The 19,866-nt window shown below is 38.2% G+C and overlaps 1 long non-coding RNA gene across 1 annotated transcript in view; it reads right to left on the bottom strand.

Moving 5' to 3' along the window:
- Positions 1–19,866, bottom strand: part of LOC142603664 (uncharacterized) — a 236,271-nt gene that overhangs the window by 191,216 nt on the left and 25,189 nt on the right. Inside the window, exon 2 of the long non-coding RNA XR_012837553.1 lies at positions 12,978–13,022. This is a non-coding gene — a long non-coding RNA (uncharacterized LOC142603664). The remainder of the gene's footprint in view (positions 1–12,977; positions 13,023–19,866) is intronic.

Raw genomic sequence — 19,866 nt, forward strand, 5'->3', positions numbered from 1 at the left:
AGCCCATGAGCCACAGACACCAAATACAATTAGTAGGCATGCAGCACACGGTGACCGATGGAGACATCCTTCATGCAACACCCGGTTAAGTCACACAACTGTCGCAACCGTGACAGAACAGTACGTATGCTAATGGTTTCCAGGGCTTTCAAAAGCAAAAGGATGAATTCTTAGAAGTAAAAAAGTGCATCCAGGGCTTTTAAATTGAGAATTGCATAGGAAACCCATGAAACAAACTCATGTATGGGCGTGAGTATCCTGAGGAAGCATTATTGTAGGCTTGCTCTGTTCTTATCCTCTCCCTGTGATATTCATGATGGACCACTCTTAGTAACAGATACCAGGGAGACAAATCTCTCGTCTGAACAGGTATGGCAATTTTTACACAGGGCCGCATGACCTGATTGCTTAGCTTGGACACTAGACACACGAGGAACTGGGATACTAACTTCATCCATTTCCCCCATTCTTATTTCCAGCCTGGTGGAGATGAAAATCCACTGTCCATCCCCAGTGTAAAACTGGGAGAGGCTGAACAGCTCTGCTGTTGCCAGAGCCAGGAGCCGGGGAACAAGCCCCATGCCTCTCTGCCCACTGCCCTGGAAAAGTCTTCTCGATTTCCTCCCCTCTACACCAGAAGCAAAATCAATCAATACCAGGGCTGCCTACACAGCACTCCCAAAACCTTGCTGGTAATTCCTTAAAGTGCTTCTGGTGAAAAAGTTCAAGATTTTAATTTATTTTTAAAGCCTGGTTTGTTTGTTTTTTCCTTTTTTTCTTTTCTTCCCCCTCTCTCCCCACAAAGAGAAGTTTCCCTTTCCCTATCAGGACAACCAGAAGTGGTCTAATACTCAGCAGTTTCTTCCAAGCCCTTTGAGATTATCGTTCCATTACCACAGCACCCACTGCTGTGGCACTCCCCTCTCCCCAGGATCCTGCAAGGGGAATTCCTCCACTCTGAAACACTTTCCTGAAATTATGAATAATGAATGCTTGGACTTTTTCAACACTACTGCTACCTCATCTGCAGTGGTCCAAGGCCAAACAAAGCAAAGTATGAGGACACATGTGAAATATAATATTGGACTAATGGGGTTGGAAAAATGTGTAAGTTCTTCAGCACATAAATCGCTCTTTAGGTGACCTTGTGTGTCCAAAGTTTTTGCGTCTTCCTGACAATTTTCTAATAGACTTCTCCTTTGGGAGTTTCTTTGTTTTACTTTGACAAACAATTCAGCAAGCTTGTCAAGAATTAATTAGGTGGCTCAGGCAAAAAACAAAACAAAACAAAAAAAACCCCAACAATCTCCTACCTCTGTTTACAACAGGCCTGTACCACCCTAGCTGCACCTGTATTTCTGCCGCAATTCATAAAACCTGTCTTAATCTGCAGATTGCCTTTCCTCACAAAACCCTAACAGCTCTCAAGTCTCCTCTGCTTCTCTGTTTAGCAAAACAAAACTCAGGGAAGAAAGGAAATGATATGGTAATTAAATTCTCTCTCTGTTTTAAAGGGACAAGCAGTCTTTCTGTACTAATCTGCTCCTTGCAAATTCAAGAAAAATACAAGGGAATTAATATTTGTACAGTTCTTGCTAATGTACTAATTATAAATTGCTGGCTACCAAATGAAAAGTAGGAACAATGATACACAAGATGTTATTAAAAACCATTTAGAGTAACAGGAAGTTAACAATTTCTATCCAGAGGATTCTGCTATAGCAGATGGGATTACACTGCAACAATAAAATCTTCAATATAATTCTCCAATTCTTTCTTCAATCCTTTCAAGATTAAGGAGGTTTTAAGTCATGGTAATTTAGAAGGGGAGGCAACCAAACCTGTAGGTACTCTCAGTACCAAGTAAACCCCAGAATTTTCCATAGGTAAACAGTGAAACTTAATTAACAAGTCTGAGGGATTTTTGTAACACCTGTTTCCATATGCTCAGAGGGAATATTTACAGCAATATTTGACACAGCACCCATATTGACTGCACAGTAAATCAGGTAAACTGATTTGCTGATTTTACTCTAAACACGGTTGCCCCTTCTCCATATGTTCAGACTTCTATGGATTTTTTTTTGTTGTTCCCCTGCAAAATGCATCATAGCTATGCAGAAAGGATGAAGGATTTTTATTTTTTCAACTTTGATAAAATGGAATATTGTCCATCAGGGTGTGTTATTGCTCAGAATACAAAGGGGACTGATGGCTGAGAGAGTATGATATTGAAGTTCCACACCAGAAATATTTTTAGCTTAGCATACGTGTCATGGAATTAATTCCAAGGAAAGATTATTGGTTTCATAGTGTATAACTCATGATTTGGGGTGGATTCATCCTATCCTATCTCTAGGATTCAGCTCTAGTACCTTTAGACCCTCCACCTCATTAGAAAAAGAAATGCAAATCCCTCGAGGCTGCAAAGATTTCAAGTTTCTTGTGCTGGAAGTTTTGAGGGACTGGCTCTAAAGAACTGTCAACACAGCAGACTAAGCCAAGAAGTCTTGGATCTGTTGACCTAGATCTACCTCTATGATGCTGTAAAGGCTAGAAAAACCCTCACACAAGTCTTCCTCAGTTCTAGCATATAGAGAGAAAAAAATCACCTAATCATCAAGAATGTGATGAGTCCAATTCTCACCATCTTATTGTCAAAAATCCTATACGAACATCAAAGTGAAGCAAAGACACAGCAGGAGAAACAGGCACGTAATGCAAGAGCCACATGAGATCAAAGCTACACCTTTGTAAGGATACAAAAAAAGTAAAAAGTGTGTGCAACTGTGATTTTTACCTGATCAGCCACTAATAGTAGGCAAAAGGACTCTTAGTGATTATCCAATTTTTCACTTATCTTAGCAAGATTATTCCTGCTTGCAGTGAACAGATCCCAAAAGTAAGACCAGACTCCAAGGGAAGTGCTCCAGAAGGTATTAAGACTGTCCTCAGTGCTTTGGCAATGATATGTTTCACAGAAAATGTGTCGGATTACCAGTACTCTACGTATTCACAAGTATGTAAACTTTCTCCCAGGACTACATCTCCCATGTTGCAACAGGGTCCCATCATTTGGAAAGAAAAAACAATAAAGCATCATGCAAGACGTCTGACTAGGAGGTCTAGTCACTGAAGGTGTATGTAAGTGTGAAATAATGAAATAACAATTTCTGTGAGATATTACTGCAGCTTTTCTAACCAAAGGTTTCTGTGTCATCCCTGTCTCCCGTCCCCCCCCAAGCTCCCTGCTGAATTTTTTAAAAAACAAAATCAATATAGTTCAAAGTCTACTTTTTAAAATCTAATTATAGCTGGTCTGGAAAATTTCTTGGCTAATCAGTGTTTACGTAGATTCTTATATGTGTAAATAACGCTACCGATATCAGCAAAACATGCACACTTCTATCTCTATTAATGTGACTGCCAAATCAAGCTCTCAACCAGTCAGCACATGAAATAAAGACATATGGAATTAAATTCATTGTGTTCAATCAGTAAAAGGTGAACTCAAATTAATTATGCAAACTTTAAAAAACACATTTAGGGATATGATTTGTTCAGAAAGGTACGTTTTGCACACTACCTGAATCTAGCTGAGAGAACACATAAAACATTCATTTCATTTTCTGGTATGTGCTCGTTTAGTACAATACACCCAGCCATAATGATGTAGCTAACAATTTTATGGTCTTGTATGATTCATGCTGCAAAGGATACCATGCCACACTGAAACCTTTTTATTATCAATCACTGGGAAACACAACCTTGAAGACTGGCATTAATTAAGAGGGTAAGGATTTACAAATGCGCCTGCTTCATTCTCTAAATATAAATATTCATGGTAGTATCTATGGATCACATCTTGAAGTAAAAATTGATCTTGGAAAATGAGAAGTTGTAAAGGAAATAGAAACATAATTATGAAAGGCTGTCTTCAAATCTTTCAACCGGAATACTTTATAATCATTCTCCCTTTTTTTGTAAGAACAAAAATATTGGAATAATTATGGAAATATAACAAAGGTGATCACAAATTTAGACTCCTTATTAAAATCAGTTTAAAGATAAAAACAGCTGGCATTTCTATTCACTCACTTCTTTTTCTTTATAAATAGTTTTTCTGTGGGTTCTTTGTGGTCTGTTTCTCAGTCCAGCAGGCCTGCTAGATATACACCTACCACATGTACTTCTACATCCCCATTATCTTGTGTTCATACCAATACTGCTGTCACTTCTATCTGCACATCTTCCTGAACAATTCTTCTAAGTTTTTTTCTAGGTGTGGTCCCAAGCTGAGCATTAGCCATAACTAAACTAGTTGCTTTTAATTTGTATTTATATTCCTAATTCTCTTTGTGCATTAAAATGAACATACATAACTGAATGTGTTACCTGCTTGAAAATCCATTACTTGTTTCAATTTTTATTATTCCAAAGCACGTTAAGTAATATATACATGAATAAATGACATATATAGTAATAATAAACATAGAAGGATTAGTTCCACCTCACCTAAGATATGGATAAATAATTCATTTCTTAAAAACAGATTAAAAAAAGATTGGCAGCAACTAGTGATGCCTGTGGTAAGGAACTCATTCCTGCAAAGAGTCTACACCTCATTAGACTGAGGTAAGACAAACACTTTGCTAACCACAGATCTGAAGAAAGCACAGAAATTCAAAGTTTTTCCTAGCTTTATATCCAAAAAGAAAACTAGGTTTCAACTACATTATTTTCTAGGTCATCAAGAAACAGATGTTTTTCATTTAACATTTCCATAAGTAAATAAAACTGCTCCTGGTGATAAACATTTAGGGAAAATGACTGAAAACATTGTCTCCACAACTGTCCTGAAGATAAGTGAACAATTTGAACTTGCCCACACTTGATTTCTCCAAGTTTAAAATCTGCCAGCTAACAACTGGCAAAGAGCACTGATAAAAATCAAACTAAATTGACTTCTTGGTTCCTTTCACCACGCCCCCCCCCCCCCCCCCCTTTTAATGGTATTGACAAGATTAATAGATGATGCAGAAATATCTTTCTGTCTCTCCAAACTCCTTGTTGATCTATTTTGGTTTTGTTGTTTTCTTCCAACAAACATGCCCCAGCTTCTGGAATTCATCAGCCTAAAACATCACTTAGTGTTTTCTGTTCTCAGAATAGCTCTTATTAACCTAAAGCATTCAGTGAAAAATGCCTATGCATGTACAGTATGTGATTAAATAGAACTATATTCAGGGCTTTCATGTATGAATCCTGCTTGGGAGAAAAATTGCCATGCTGCTGGACAGTACATTTGAATTTTCTTCCCTATCACAATTATTTATTATTTCTATTAGCTAATGTTGTTTTACTCCTAATTATGGGTAATTAGATGATGAGTTGTCAGCACAATCCATTCACTTAAAGCTTCTACATTTAATTAACTCAAGATGGTTTTCAACATTTAAATGTCAAAACAACATTTAGAAAACAGAACATTAACATGTTGTTCATTGAACTGTACATTATAGAATGTGACTTAAAGAACCAAAGGTTTCAGTGTGATGACAGCTCTCAAATTCTACTTGTAAAGAGTCCAAATTTGGTGTACATTTTGACAGCTTTATTACAATGGCTTCAGGCTTAGCAGGTCACCTGCTACAGAACTTCAGGGCTGATCTGAGAATATGAGCTACTGTGGGCCTTGGTGGATAAGGGAAAAGGACCCTTACCAAAACCAGCACCCAGGAAACCTCCAACCTCAACCTCCATCCATTTTAATGGGTTCAGTGTGGGGATGGTTCCTCTCAACAGAAAATGGCAAAGACTGGTAGAATCAAAACCATCATCAACTGAAGAAGGGCTGTAGACAGAGGAAGATTTAAGATGGCAAGGCCTGCGCAGCCATGTATATTCTGGGCTATGTGAGAAGAAATGAAAGATGTGCCCATTTCTGTCTGGTTTTACCCAGTTCTACAAGAGGATGGTCAGAGCTAGTCAGGAGAAGGCTGGTGGGAAGTTTCAGAGAAAGAAAGACTCTGCCCCACCCACAGTTTTGTATTTAATGTTACTATTGCTGAAAAAGCACCCCTGAAATCCCAACAAACTGTTCATTTGGCCCGCTGGAAAGTCAGGGACATTCCCAGCAGAATCATTTTTGTAAATCATCTTAAAGTATAGTATGTCTGTTACAAGAAGGGACATAAAGGCTCTGTTAACACAATGGTGAAAACAATCGAGACAGCAGCGTGCTGTAATTGGAACACAGAAATTAAACTGCACTTCCAGATTAAATTTGCTGAATAAATCCTTGTGACAGTGTTCTGTCACTATTCAAGCCAACGGAGAGACAGAAATCAGATTGTTTCAGTAGTGCCAAACACTAAAAGAGAATTTTGCATTATAGCTGATCTGCACTTCAAGAACAGAGAAGTAGCCAAAGTTGTATTACAAGAGATATTTCAGTTCACGATAACCTATAGGTTTTTTCCAATAACTTAATGATCACATTTTCTCAAAAGAGGAGGACACTGAGAATGTTGTTAGTATAACAGCTGAATCTGTTTGATAGTTGCTATGAAGTTCATTGTTCTGTTTCAACGTACCTTTGCAAAACAATGATTAAGCAACCTACTTGACTAACTTAAATTATTTTCTTATTTGACATATGAAATCATAATATGATCTTACAAAGCTTAGCAGCGAATGAACATGTTGGTGCAGTTTTCTTTTCCTGGCAATACAGTCTCTCTCTCTCCTCAAGGGTGTACAGCCTTGCAGTGGAAGAAGGGGTGAAGGATGCCAGCCCAGCCAGACAAGAAGGACACCAGGCACTGATACTATATTGTTCATTAAGAATAGATATAAAGAGGGATATGGCCTAGGGAGCCCTTATGGGAGCACAGCAAGGGTGGGAGAAGAGCTCATGACCTGTCCTGGTTTTGGAAATATACCTGGGAGCATCTTCCCTTCCTGAGACTACACTGAGCCTGCAAGGTACTGAGCCCAGGCTGGTAAATTCTGAGTTAATCCTTATCCCTACAGTGACCAAATGTAAAGGGTTTCACATCATGAAACCTGCCAGAGGGCAACCAAGATGTTTGAGACAATATCTGATGAGGAGTTATCTTTTCCTCTTATCATCAGGACTTTTGGAAGCAGACTTGGAAAGGCTTGTGAGCTTCATGCCTTGCTCACAGCTAGCTAGATCACTGGACAAAGGCAGATTCTTGCACTGTGAGCTTCAAACCATGGCTTTAAAGCTGCCTTTGACTAAACAAGTATCATTGTAGGAGACTCCTCTGCTAAAGAGTCAGAGTTGATGGGATCCATCCTGCTCTATCAAAGTTTCAAACTGTTCTCCAGGGTCAGAGCTTCTGGTATTGGAAAGGGCCGCCTTTGACAGAATCTAACCTATGGTCATCTTTCAGCTGATACGTTCATTTGCTAAAATTTCTCACAAAATCACCATGGCCATCCAAATGCAGCTTTACAATGTTGAATAAAGTAGCAAACCCAAAAACCAAGTCACCATGTTTATTTCCAGCACTAAGTGAAGTCATACAGATTTCAATTCACATGGCATTCGCTCTTTCACATCTCCAAAAGTTATCCTACTTTTCACTCTGACAAGCTGACATTGTTTCTAGTAACACATTTTTGTTTCAGTGTTTGGAGCCTTTCCATTACCCTCCGTATCAGAAGAACTGTTTTCTACAGTACGTATCTCCCAAATGCCCCAGTGAAAGAATGCTGCCTACTTGCTTTAGTACCAAAGTAGAACTTGATAGTCAGCACAAATGGCAATAAAAAAAAAAAATACTGAGAATTTGGGGTGTCTCATACCAAGCAGACAGAATAACTTTAAGGCCTATAAAATAAACACAATTTCCTTCTGTTGTACAGTAGGCATTATTCATTACCAGTATGGTTTTGTGGCTGAGGTGTGTTTTGGTACTGAACATCAACAACATGACAGAAATGTTTCAGCCTTTCTATTCTCTTTCTACAAATACGAATGTAACAGTAAACCCAAATGACAGGTACTCCCACACATACCAGTATTCAATCAGTCAGGCACAGCGTGAACAGCACGGTGCCCAGCTGAAGCCGCGTAAGTGAGCACCTATTAGCTGCTTCCTTTGATTCTCCTGCTACTGCTCAGACACAGTGCAGGATGTTGCAAAGGATAAGCAGCATTAAAAACTGACCAAAAAAATATTATCCCAAACACAGGTCAATAAGGTACACTGAAGGTTTTTTCTGTTTCACTTTCTGGTTTTTAAAACAAACTGTCCTGTCAAGATCTCAATGATTTTCCAGTGCCTGAAAGATAATTCAAGATCTCTGCATAGTTTGAGAAAGTTTTAAAAAACACAATGTGCAGTGTAGCATTTTGGAGCCTCTCATACAAGACGGAAAGGTGAAGAAGTAATCATGATGAATGCCTTGTCTTGCTCTTATTTATTAGAATTTTTTTTTCTTTCTGTTCCTAAATTCCTTTCTATTACCAAACCTAAGACACAATTTTCAAAGCTAGCTTCACTTTACAAAGATACTGTTGGGCTATGCTAGGACTGGAGATGCTACTTCTGCCTTTCACAAAACTAACAATTCTTTACATGTTATGTTCTGTTCCTAAAAGTGTCCAGAATAAGCTGAGGCAGTGAGATCAGTTTGCAGCTGTAATGTTCATGACTGCGCATTTCTTTTCCTTGTGAAGTTATGTTCCAGATTCCTACATGCAAAAATCACTATTTTTCAAATGAACGAACGTAGAAAGCTCAAGTGCATGTCCTACAGTCTATGAGTGAATTTGTGAATTCACACATACATGAATACATATAGAGGAAGTCTTGGGCAACTCAGTAAAGTTTCTGGCTGTGTTCTCTTTGAAGCTCTATGGGGTAGTTAGACATGCCAAAAAGTGAACCTTCAGTAAGACTGAAATAAATTAAAAATAAATACAGAAATTCTCAGAGGCTAGTATGTGTCTTGGAGAGCCTCAAATGGCCAATGAATTTCAGCTTGCACAGTCACTATGCCATAATTGCATGGCTATGAACTTTTACTAGTTGATTGCTCCCTTCCAACCTGCCCATTTTTTAAATCATCACAGGCCTGTTTCCCCCCGCACCAAAGCCAAAGGCTACGTTCCAACTGCTGCTCCTGGCACGTGGGGCAGGACTGCAACCCACAGCACATGCTGCAAGCAGAGGAAAGGTCTGTGAACAAAGGGGTCCTGCTGCTCCCACTGAAAAGCCCGCACCTAAAATATTCTTTGTTTCCATCAACCGTGTCCTGGATGGTAACATATTTCCTAAGTGGCTTTTCTGGAAATTGTGCATAGCGAACTACAAAGGGATTCCCAAACCACAAAAATATCAACCTACATCTGAGCTGGTTGCAATGGTGCAAGTTTGACAGAGTTGGGGTAACACGGAAAATCCCCTTCTTCAATTTTGAGGCATGTCTGGACAGGATTGACTGTATTTCTCTAACACGTGACTGAAATAATCCTTCAGGCAGGCACCAATTTCTCTTCCATGAGAGAGACATTGCGTCCTGATCTTGACTAAAATACTTTGAATCTTTCAGAATATAACCACATGCATAAGTAATAACTGGGGATATGTTTTAGCAGTCCCCTCATCTCAGTGAAGTATACATAAGTGGCATCAAAGTACTGGATATCGCTGCTCTGCAATACTTATGTAAATCACTACTATTTTGGACACAGTTCTCTATGTTAGCCCCAACATTGTGGCTTGCAAAAGGCATTTTTCTTACGCTTATGCTTGCATTCCTACTGGAATTATAATAGTGAGAAATCATCACAGCCATCTAAGGGGCTTGTGCATGAAGTTCCTGCTCCCTTAAACACCGCTTAAGCCTGAATGACTAATGGTCTTTTTCAAGGATGACTAGATTTATGCATCTTCCCTGTGAACTCAATGCTCCCACGAAGCCAAGAAACCTTTTATTAAAATACCAGCAATATAGTTGCATTTTATGCTCAATACCAGCAAAACTAAGATTTCTGCAGAGTAGAATACTTCCCAGAAGATTAAATTGCTAAAACTGCAAACCAGGAATGACTGAGAATCATACTAATCTCACAGAAAACTGGTACTGCATTTCCAAAAATAAATTCCAGCTCCAAACCTACCCTTTCATTCCCACAATCAAATACAGGTGCAGCTGTACAACCGCAATCAATGGCGGATACACACAGATGTGCAACTATCCAATTTGCAAACAAAGAACGCACATGTCAGTAGCATGGACGGCCACGTCTTCACTTCAAAGAGTTTAGTACTGTACTTTGGCAGGCAAACACATACATGTGTTTGGGAGGCTCAACAGTGCAAGAAACGATCATACGCGCACTAATCAAAATCCAACTGAGGCCTTCTTTGAAAATTTGGCCCTAAATATTAAGCAGTGCCTGGGGGCTGATTAAAATTGACCTCTCCAGGGCATAGATCATGCAACACTAAGAAAACAAGCTGAAGAAACAGAAGCAAAGACTGTTGTTCTCTGCATCTTTATTGGTATGAAAACTTTTAAGACGCCAAACAAGGGGGGTGTTCGGGGGGAGACATTAATATCTGAGGAGAGAGATCAAAAGCAGTTAACGTTCCTGGCACTGCATTGTGGCATGTGTATCTTTATACTTTTAAACTTACAGTAAAAAAAAAAAAAGAAAAAAGGATAAAGAAACATTTCTTTGTTAAATCAAATATTGCCACATGTTACTCATTTTAAGTTTGCTGTCCTAAGATCCAACTTAATTTAGTCTGCATTGAACATTTCTGATCTGAACATTTAATGTGGCAACGTTTTGCTCTGCCAGGAGTATTATCTGAATGTTAAACATGAACTCAATTTATTCATCAGAATATGGCAAGCATGATACCAAAGGTCATTTTGTTTATATTGTCCTCTAACTCCATAACTTATGGCCTGTTTCTTTCATCTTCAAACCTCAGAACACTCAACAATATTGGATGTTACAGTATGGGTAAGAGAACTGGCTTCACTTTTTTTTTTTTTTTGGGGAACATTTTTATTTGGAACTGGGGGGAGGAAACAGCCTTGTTCAGCAGTAAGGAAAAGCACAGAAAACATGCAACACATCTGCTACATTATGAACTGGTAACAGATACGCAAGATAAGCTTGCCCTGGTATGAAGGATGTGTAAGAGGCTGTACGCATTACACCTTAATATTCATGCTGCAATTACAGCTTTTTGATTCTTTAAGTATGTGCTGATCTCAGTCACATCAGTGTAAAACCACAACAACCATGTACACATTTTTCATGCAAAATATGGCCACAAAGTCTTCACAGAACCCGTGAGCCAAATTCTGATATTAATTACACTAGCATAACTTTGTAGTAGTATCACATGCATATGCAGCTCTGCTGTTCAAAACTGTACCGACAGCAGCAAGAGTAGCTTAGAAACTGGTACCCATTCTTTAGAAAGCATACACTGCTCGTATTATTAGTTAAAATGATTCCACCACTGAAAATGCTTGTCCCTCCTCCCCTCAACACCTAAAGGCAGCTTGAATCAAAAAGAATAGAACCACACAACGGATAAATAGGTAGATGAAAGAAACATGAACAGGAACGTCTATTTCAAAACAAGCAAAACCATTCTCTTTCTGAAGTGACAGAAACATATTTCCATTCTTTACTATTTCTCATTACTTCTAAAGAATTATTAGAGAGGAGTTCACCCCACCTGCTGATAACTCAGTGTTAGTTTATCACTCAGTTTGTTCAGACGTGAAATTTTCTTTTGCTTTATTGAAGTCATTTACCTGCTATTATATTGAATTACTAGCAGTTTCACACACTTGCATATTGGATGTCACAACAGAAATATCCATCTGCTAATGCACTGTCAATAAAATCCGAAGAAACTGATTATTGGTGCTTAGGCTTTTCAAATCCAGTCCATAGAAACATTCAATATGTTATTGATACTTCCCATCAAAACACTCCTCTCTGCACTACAAATGGGAGACTGAAGAAAAATAAATGTCTCAAACTTTACCAGAAGCAGTGCCTTTACAGAAAACCCAAAGCAAAACCAACCTAATGCCAAAGGGAGGAGCAGAGTTCCAGAGAAACTGCGCTGAGAGAAGTCTGAACAGGTAACGTGATGCAGACATTCAAAAGTTCAAGAGGACCAAATCCAGTGCGAGGCCCTTCCCAAAAGTCTCAGCATCCCATCTAAGTGTGGGGCTGATCCAGAAAGACATTTTCATGATAGTGGGATTTTCTAAAACTTGCAGCAATGGGTTTACTTGGGGTTTGATAACAAGCTTGTCAAAAGCATTAGGTGTCGGACTAACTTTGCTTTCACTGCAGTCAGTTGTAATCTTAGCTCTGATATCAGTGATGGCAGAATCAAGCCTTAATCCTCCCCAAAATGTACAGCTATAATGACAATTTAGAGCATTAAGGTTGTGTTTTAAGTGCATGTATTAGTAAATCCCATAGTTATATTTCTCAATCATATATATTTTATTATGCAAGTATTTAGCAGCTTCAGCAGTTAGTTCCATTCATTCAAAGGCTTCCATTTTTAATTTTTACAGATACAGCCACCTTAAGTCTAATAATTTCAAAGACTTTTTTTTTTTTAGTGATAGAGAGACATACACACACAAGTGTGTTAATTGACAGAATATCCTACTTACCTCCATAATGCATTCTTATGTTTTATATACAGGTAAGCTTCAAGAGTGCATTTCTTAATCCAATGAAATATTTATCAGATCTGAGATCTAAAGTGTACATATTCAATTTTTTATGCACACCTTTACATGATTCATGAAATTCACCCATAATGTGAGTTCTTTTCATTAAATTTTGTTTTTATGTATCATTGTTACCCTTTTTTTTACAACCAGATTTATATTGAACTGACAAATATCATTCAGAAATCTCTGAATAAAGTAGTTCCTACCTTTTGATGGAAATCATGGAGTTCTGGCACCTGTGGTAGGTTTCTCTGTAAACAAACAAAAAAGAAATAAATTCAGAATAACGCAGTGAAGCACAGCGTGTTATATTACATGAGTTAGTTTCTTTATTAAGACTTTCTTTATGAATATGTTCAGACACGCCCAGTGCTATGTGGAATAACAGACATTAAAAAGAATATTCTGAATGTATATAGAAATGCACTGTTTCACTTAACCCAAAATGGATTTTGGATTGAAGATTGTGGGTTTCTCGATGTAATTTGTGTTCTCATACATCTTAAAGGGCAGCAGGATTTTCAATCAAAAGCATGCTCCTATAAACAAAAACTTAGGCTCTCATTACAGGAACAAGAGAGCATAATTTACCAGTGAGAGACAGTTTGACTATTGAGATGTATGTCTGTTGGGTTTTTTGTTTGGTTGGGGTTTTTGTGTGTGTTCATGCTTATTTGCAGCTCTGCTGCAATATAGGTAACATACAGGCCTTTGTAATCATTTTACAGAATACAGCTTGGAGGGTGGGCACATGTGAGCTACTTGTTTCACAGTGCGGAGGACTGTGAGCTCTGTTACTCAAGCAGCAGTAACTAGTCCAAAGCTTAAGGGGCTTGGTTGAGCTGCCTATGGCTCCACATCCTTCCATGCTGCTCAGTGCCTCCCAGCAGCACTCAGTGAGGTTGCTGTGATCGCCCTCCATCACTCAACAAATACTGCTTTGGCTGTCTCTAGAAACAGCTACCCAACACTTTGCTAACATGGGCTTGACCGAAAGTCACAACAACCAGGAACGCATTTTTATTCCTCTAGAAAACAGGTAACTGTAGCAACACATTGATACCCTACAAGCCAGATACAAAGAAATTTCACACTGTTCAGCCAGCATTGTCAAGAGTGCAAGGCATTTATTTAAACTATCTAATAGATAGTTGACATCCCACCTTAGCCCCTCTGTATTACTGTCTTTTTCTTTTTCCTTTTTTGGATACACAAGGCTTGGTTCTACATGCTAAACACATCTCTGAGGTACTCTCAACTCATACTGACTCAGTAGGAGACAAGGACTTGGCACTTGTATAATCTAGCCTTCAGAAAGGCAAGTTACAAAGAAGAGTTTACCATGACACTTTTCAAACTCTGCTGAATAGCTTAAGACTGCTGATATTACATTACAGCATCACAAAATCATAGGGAAAATGCTTTGACTTTCCAAATCATTTGAGGCACTAAATTGCACTATTTAATGCTAACTGCACATTGTATTTATTTTTGTAAAGAGAAGGAATACATTTAAGTACTAACCCCAACTACTGATACTTTACATGAACTAATTCTTCAATTAACATTTGAATCACTTTTTCTTTCCCTTGTTCCAGCGGGAGGAAAAGAAAATCCAAACACCGTCCCTCTTTCCTTCATAGTTAAGATCAACATTTGCTCAAATGTGAGTTATAGGCAAAGTCTTGATTCTGAAAATGGGTCTAGAAAACCATCTCTTAAGCAGGAAATTTAATTGAAGTTCAAAACCAGCAAAAGAATTCTGACTTCTAGTACTAACTCCTAAGTATAAAAACGCATGCTGTAACCATACTTATATGGACAGCATGTACAACTTTACATGTTTTATATGTATGTTCCACTTTAAGTAGTCAACTGGTTGAGATCAGGATATTATTTTTCCTTGAAATATTGTCACAAACGTCAGAAAATATTCCTGCAGTAATTCCATTAACAGGACTACCTGTGTAGTCAGCGATTTCAGCTCTGTTTACAGTCCAGAAAATATTTAGTATTTTTGCAATTAAAAGGTAATAAAAAAAAGGGAATTGTTTAATGGCTGAAACCACAGTAAACACTAAGGTCAACTACTTAAAAGACTAGAAAGTAACTGCAAGACTAGTTTTCCTTGAAGTCTTCCTCTAGAACCTTGTAATCTGGCATGCTAAACACTCCATTCACCTTTGAGAAAGGGCTCCAAACTACCAGATTTTTCAGACTTGGAACATCACTAAACCTTAAGAAATACAGTCCAATACTACTTTTAGTTACCTTGTTAAGTTAGCCACAGCTCCTAGAGATGCTTTAGGAAAAAAAAAAAAGTTAACTAATTGTTCAATGGTTTCATTTCCACTTGGTCAGGATTTCCCAAACTTGCAAAAACCTTCTTGTTAACTCTAGCAACTGGCCATAAGCATGCTGGCTTTCAATAGCTAAAGGAATACTCTCCCTCTCAGGAACAAGAAATATTATTTGGGCATCACGATTATCTTGAATCTTTACTCAGAGAAAAGAAAACTACATGAGTCTGTAAAAAAAGCATTCCTCAAGCTGAGCATTCATGCCTATGGCTGGACTCAACCTTTTGTTTCTCTCTTGTGGAACTCTTTCCCCAATTAAATAGCATCAGTGTTGATAGCTCAATCTCCAGGAAAGTCTGTCATTATACCATCAGAGAAAACTGACATTGATTCCCTCTTGCTGCTCTCAGTAGTGAAGCCAAAGATGGGAAGAGAAGCTGACTTCCTCTTTCACTCTCAGATGGAGAGGATGACCGCAGAGGTGTCCTTCATGTGAGGACACAGGGATACCAGTCTGGTGCATAAGTCATGTTTTAGATTCATTTAGAAAAATGAACAAAACCAACAAGAAGTGCTGCCACTCTCTTGCTAGTTCAAAGCGAAAAAGCACTTAAACAATTCATAGTTTATAACAAGGCAGATCACAAAGAATAAAAGAAAATAAATGTTACATAAATCATGTAATCTCTTTCCCAATGCAGTTCATTAAGAGCTTCAAAAATAAATCAAAATAACATTGCCAAAAAAAAAAAGCAAGCTGAGATAATTAGATTTGTACAGCCAACTTATCGTGCTAGCATTCCAAGACATATTGAAAAGCACAGCAACAAATGTTTGGCTAAAAGCATTACTAGAAAGAATCCTTTCCCTTTGAAAAATAGCTTAGTGTACGAGTAGTCCATCCAGAGCGGCTCTGAATACTGCTCCATGCTGCTTTTTCTCTTTCCCAATTTTAAAAGCAAATGCATGGTCCATTCAGCTAAGTATCCAGGGTAACAAGGCAGAAGAGCTGAGCGTCTGAAGTGACCAGGGCACAGAACCTGTGGGCAGGCCACATTCCTTTTACAGCAACCCAGGAAGGCAGGAGAGCACAGATTTTATGCTTTCACTTATCCTAGAGAAGGGAAACACACAGCGAGTGATACCTGCTGGACTCAGCACTTACTCACAGCCCTGGAGACTATGGATCTGCTTTGGGTTTTTTGTACGTTAAAGCCCTAGTAGATTCGTACAAGTTCAGTCGAGCTGTGAGGAAGAGCAGCTCAAATACGCCTCAATGAGCAGCTACATACTATAATAGGGTGCTACATCCTGTACACTAGATAATATTTATACTTCTTAGCATTTTTTAACTTCTCAGAAATTTCTACCAATGAGAATTTCAGCAATTTGCCTGTGTCCACCCAAAGCTTCTTTAAGGCTTGAAAAATTGTGATCAATTCCTAATGCCTAAGTTCCTCTCCTACTTTACTAACAAAAGACAGGAGACAACACAGGGAATGCAAGTGGAGCCAAGAGGTGTGTCAAAGTCTCCCAGAATTTATGTTGTGATTTTTTTACAGAACACAACAGAAATATCCCTCGCTCCAAGCCAAACACTTAAATTTTTCCTAAAGTCACTGGACTAAATCCTAGCTTCAATTAAGGCTTTGTACGCCTAAAGTTATACTGGAGAAAGGACCGCAGAAGTTCACCTTGAAATTTAATTTCTCACCTCATAGAATTTCCAGGGACAAAATGCAGTACAGTGGTGATGCTGATGGTTATGAGAATCTGAATATTTTCACTGCATATATAAAAAAACCCTTCAACTCTAAACAGACATTTAATATGCACATCTGTATATACAGGATGACAGCCGCCTCATGGCACCACTGGTTAGAGGTTCAACTCAGTCATCCCACCATGCAACATCAGTTCCTCGCACACACGTAGGGGAATCACTGGCACATCTCCCAGGATTGCAAACTGCAGCCTGAGAGATGAACCGATCTTATACAAATCATCACAACATCAACTCAACTTTCAGATGCTGGAGAGAAAGGTAGGACCAATGGTCCAGAATCTGGGCTAACACATCAAGCCAGGGGTTCAGAAACTTCTCTGCAATCACTGGAAAATTCCTTGTGCTTGTCTACCTTGCCTGTAAGGTGAGACGACACTACTGCTATTTCACAAGACTGACTGAACAGTGAAATATTAAAAGAATGGGATGTCTGGTAAATATCTAAGATTCGCAAGTGATATAAAATGGTAAGAAAATACCGGATGCAAAAAATATGTAAAAACAATCAATAGAACAACTAGAGTCAGGCAAGCGGAAATAGAAGAAAAATGCTATTCAGAGCCTAGAAAAGGCATCAATAAGTAAACATAGTCACAAGACTTCCTTTGGGGAAAAAGTAGCAGACAGGCAAATGAAAATAAAATGTGTTAATCAAACCCAAAACAACACTAAAAACACTTGAGCAACTTAAAGATGCAAAGTGCTCCATTTTAACCTATTAATGGTTCTACAGAGTCTCCAAAACCACAACCCACATACAGCCATTTGCGCAGCTTGTTCTCTGGAACAAGCTATTTCATAGTTCAAGAGCAAGGTGATTAAAAAAAAACAACTACCTCTGTCATGTGTAGTGTTGGAGCATGCAAGAGAATACTGTTTCTGATATTGTGTGGGAAACAAAGCACCAGTAGTGAGACATGAAGCCAAGACCCTGCAGGTACAGCAGAGCAGGCTGGCATGTGTCCTCCTTTCAAGTATTTGGCCCTGTGCTTTGTTGGTTGCCTCTGTACATTACAAAATTCCGAGTAATTGGAGTTGCTCTTTACTATTATAAACTAAGTGAAGTTTGTACTTTTCAGATATCAAGTGCTACAGAGTAAGTCTGACATGCAAGATAGCCAAATAATACAAGAATCAATTAATCATTTTTAAGCATAAGACATGCAAGAGTTGTCATTGAAGGATCATGTAATGCCTTGCTCACAAGTATTCAGCTGGCTACATGTATCTCTGAAAGCACTCACTAACTGAAAATTGCTGTTTGGGTAATAATTATTAGTCTCTTGGGTTTTAATCTAACCAACGAACAGAAAAAACACCATGTGATTTAGACAACCAACCATTTACAGGCAAGAACTACCCAACCATTTACAGGCAAGAACTACCCATTAAATGATATTTATAGTCATTCATTAATAAGCCACAGGCTGAACTTTGTTCTCTAATTATATTGCAGATACTTACACAATCATGAATACAACTGTAGAAATCAGAACGATGCACGAAGAAGAAAAAACCCTAAATGCATCATATAAATCACATACAAAACATCAATTGACTATCATTAAGTACAGCCCTATATTTAGCAGTTAAAACTATTGCTCTTAACTTGTTTTGTTAAGAAACAACAAGTGTCTCGCAACACTTTTGCACATTTCTTAGTTTTACATACTGAAGCTGAGACAGAAGATGCAATTTCCCCAAGCAAAACGCAACAGTGGAGCCAGAGACGAACCCAGATGTCTTAATTTTCAAAGCAGGAATTATTCCAGACTTCATTCTTTCATTCAGTGCTGAAGATAGATATTACAAAAATAATTTACACTGCTTTAGGTTTATTTTTTGGATTTCAGTGGAATGGTATTTTTAATATTGTAAGTGAAATGAATACGATGTAATCCTTGAAATATATCCTGCCATTGAAATTATGCTTGGAAAAAGGAACCCTAACCTGTTATTTGCACAGGCAATGAACTCAAATTTCAAAATAGCAAATTTCAGCAAAATAAATTGGAAGAGTTCAACCAGTCAATTTTTCTGTTTGAAAGATCAGTTTTGAACCTGACTTTTCTCAAAGTATGCAGAAGGAACATGTTTTCAAGAATATTATTGTCCATTATAGGTGTATAAATACTTAAATTAATTTCTTTTAACAAAAGTTTAGGCAGTGAAGTTATTAAGCTGTGCTCCCTCATCTCCAAAACCGCACTGTGTTGTTAAGAGAAATAGTTGGTGATTTCCTCACAATGATTAACTTCAGGGAATATGGGAATAAGAGCAAGTCTCATTAGTCACAAAAAAAAAGCAGAGAGAGAAATTTCACATTATGGATACCTTTAAGTCTATAATTTCTGCACAGTGCATGGGTTATTGGATACAAATGCACAGGAACAAGCATGCAATCAGAGAGATAATGCCACTGCGACAAACCTGAGGGAATGAGGAGCTGCTAGAAGATACAAGCTTGTCCTCGCTCCTCACAAGGAGCAGTCCTACAGAAACAACCTCAAGGGCAGGCTGCCTGCCCTTCCACTCCCCCAACTCTTTGGGGACAGCAAAGCATCTGGTCCTTCAAAGCACCCGACCACCTTACTGCTAATCCAAACTGAATTCCAGGTCTACAACTTGAGCTTATTCCCCATTTTAAAAGGCTTTTCATGGTTAAAGGAGATATATATAACCAGGGTGACAACCCACAAGACAGCACAAATTCATAAAGACAGAATTACTGAGCGAGGGCAAGAAAACGTCTTTTGGAATTGCCTCAAATTCTGATATTTCTTCCACAATAACTTTGCCAAGCAATAATAGAGAAAAAACAAACCACAGTCTGGTTTCTGGGTGGCTAAAGTGGTTATATCCCAGGCATAAAATACCAAACAAAACTATCTTTTAATAAAAAACTTTCCTTCAAACATAAAATTGATACTTTTTTTGGTTTATGGATAATTTAGCTTGATTACTATAATTGTCAGAAAAATGCTGAAATGTAACTCTCCTCTTCTTTAA

The sequence above is a fragment of the Balearica regulorum genome, chromosome 13, assembly GCF_011004875.1.
Source record: "Balearica regulorum gibbericeps isolate bBalReg1 chromosome 13, bBalReg1.pri, whole genome shotgun sequence".
Classification (NCBI taxonomy): Eukaryota; Metazoa; Chordata; class Aves; order Gruiformes; family Gruidae; genus Balearica; species Balearica regulorum.